The sequence below is a fragment of the Nothoprocta perdicaria genome, unplaced genomic scaffold (assembly GCF_003342845.1).
Source record: "Nothoprocta perdicaria isolate Ctin4 unplaced genomic scaffold, notPer1 scaffold_647, whole genome shotgun sequence".
In the NCBI taxonomy this organism is placed as follows: domain Eukaryota; kingdom Metazoa; phylum Chordata; class Aves; order Tinamiformes; family Tinamidae; genus Nothoprocta; species Nothoprocta perdicaria.
The window spans coordinates 5,758-8,418 of record NW_020455918.1 but is presented as its reverse complement, the minus strand read 5'-3'; the positions used below and the strand labels follow the sequence as shown (position 1 = coordinate 8,418).

The following is a 2,661-nucleotide window of genomic DNA, read 5'->3' as shown; positions in this document are numbered from 1 at the left end:
TAGTACAAGAAAAGGCACCCATGCGTATCCAGATCTTCCACAGCTGGAAGGAGCAAGGGTCTCCTCTTCTCCCCTTTGCCATATGCAGCAAGCCAGCAGGGATGCAGCTTCTCAAGCAAGGCCCCTGCAGCCCTGCACACACCGCAAAGGGCAACGCGCTCACACCTGGCACCAAGCAGTCCTGACACACAGTGAGAGCAGGATCCTGACGGCCTCTTGGTGCAGCTTGCTCAGCAGACCTCTTGACTCACACACCTCCTGCTCAGAAAGCACTTTCTGCTTGCTCCTCACACCACTGAACCATGGGAAAGCGCCCATGGGGAGGCTTCCTCTAGCAATTCCTTCAGAATGTGGTGGATGCCTTTGCAGCCATTGGCAGCTGCACTTGCGCACCCGTAAAAGGTATTAGAAGGAGCAACAGGAACTTGTTAGTGCTTAATAGTCCCTTCTCTCTTTCATTCTATCTCTGGTCAGTGTCTTTAAGAGCAGTGTGTTCAAACAAGAGGTCATTTTCATCTTCAATATTGGATAATAGAAATATTCCACAGGAAGGGACATATCTTCCAAAGTCCCATTCCACTCTAAAGGAATCAGTGGGATCGATGGGTCCTATCTTCTGGCATTGATTGAAATTCTGTGTAATGTGAGTTAAAGCCAGAGAGTGGGAATCAGAGGTTCATTCTCCTCATTCTCTTAAGGGCATCCAGCCCAGCCCCAAGAGGAAGCCCCCAGCTCAGGCGCCCCTTGTCTGGGTGCCCTGCAGCTCTGTGCTGGCAGTGGTGCCCGTGTCTCGGCACTGTCCCGGCTGTGGGGCACTTTTCCGGGCTTCACAGCTCCTGTCCCTGTCCCCAGCCCCTGCTTTGCCAGGACATGGAATCTTTCCCCTTCAGTCTCCCTATTTGAGAACCAAACATGGAGTCCCTGCTCCAAGGTGGCTCTTCAGGGTCATACTGATGTCATTAGTTAATGTGCAGCGCTCCTCACTCCCATGTAGTCCCTGTGACACAGCTCCCTGTGTTTCAAGCACCGCTGTGCTATCCCGCAGCCCTCAATATCCTCTGGAGAAAGGCCAGAGGGCTGTAGAGGAGGTCCTACATGGGAATGTGCCCTTAAAGTCTTCATGAGGGGACAGGCATGAGGTGGAGGTTTTTGGACAAAGGTCAATGATGAGAGGATTCTCATAGGGCCAGAGATGAGGGGCTGTTGTTCAGAGTGGGGACGTGGGACCGGGACCAGGTTATGTAGATGAAGGCAATGCCAGGTTACGCTGATGATGGTTACGCCACTGCATCTGCTGCGGTGCCCGGATCTGTGTGCGGCAGCTGACGAGGTGGCACTGAGCCTGTGCTGGGCACAGCTGGGCCATGAGTGGCAGGTCCCGTGCTGGCTGGCCCTGCGCGGCCTGCTCGTCCTCTGCGAGGAACCCACCATGGTGAGTGGGCACTCACTGATGGTGCCCGTGTCCGGAGCCCTTCGACCCCCGACACTGTGAGGAACCGCTGCGTGTCTCCCTGCAGGCAAGGAAGATGCTGGAGCTGGTCCCCAACTTGGTGCAGCAGCTGCAGGACGTTGATGGGGAGATGGACACCAAGGCACTGTCGCTGCTGCACAATGTGCTGCACCTCGCTGACCCACGGCAGAGCGGCCACCTCCACGTGCAGCTGTCCCGGGACCTCCTTCCCCTCTTCCCCAACATGAGCACCATGGCAGGGAGTTTCTGGAGCCCTTTTGGGTTCTGCCGTCACCGTGCTGAGGTTGCACTGCACTGAGAAAATCCCCTTTTATTAGCGTGAAGAGAGCTCTGGCACTGATAGACATAGTGATGGAAGGGCTAAGTGTTAGACAAGGCTAAAAACTCTGGTCTCTAATTTGGTCTCTCTCCCAAATCCAACTCTTAGTCTCTAAAGGGAGCACTGCACTATTATGAGCTTTTTACACCAGAACTCATGGAGAAGTCTTTTAAGCAGGCCCTTCTGAGATGCAATTTCCTAGGCACATTCTTGACAGAAGCTTTGGAAGAAAACCTCCAGTGCGTAGAATCTAATGAGGGATCCAGTTCTAATACACCTTTGGATACAATTCAAAGTACCTCATGAAAAAAAAAAAGGAGACTCAGTAAAATCTGGATGAATGCAAGTACTTGCGTAGCAACATGGCAGCAATTTCTATGACAAATAAAAGCCATAATAAAAATAACATGAAGGAACAATGCTCAGTCCTGCTAAGGGATACAGGAGGAGTCATTGGTAAAGAGAGATGGAAATGTTAGCACGTCTGAAAAAAAGTCCATGAAATCAGTTTCCTAAGGGCAAGGCTCTACTGTGTAGAACCGACTTTTTTAGAGAGATACAGTGAGGGTGCCAATCCTAATACAGCATTTGATAGAATTCAAGGTGCCAGGTAAGAAAGAGCAATCTCAGGAAAAGAGGAGCAAATGCGAGTACTTCAGTAGCAAAATGATAACAATTTTTTACAATTTACAAAAGCAATAATAGAAATAAAAAGAAGGAACAATGCTCAGGCCAGCTAAGGGATACAGGAGGAGTCATTTGTGGAGAGAGATGGAAATGTTACCACGGCTGAAAAATGTACAAGAAATCAGTTTCTTCAGGCCAATCTGGAGCTCCATATTCCTCATGCTGTAAATGAGGGGATTCAGCG

General features: G+C 50.5%; 1 pseudogene; it reads left to right on the top strand.

Annotated features, from left to right (window-relative positions):
* The window catches only part of LOC112956558, a 12,416-nt pseudogene extending 10,710 nt beyond the window's left edge, over positions 1 to 1,706 (top strand).
* Positions 1,707 to 2,661: the final 955 nt, after the last annotated feature.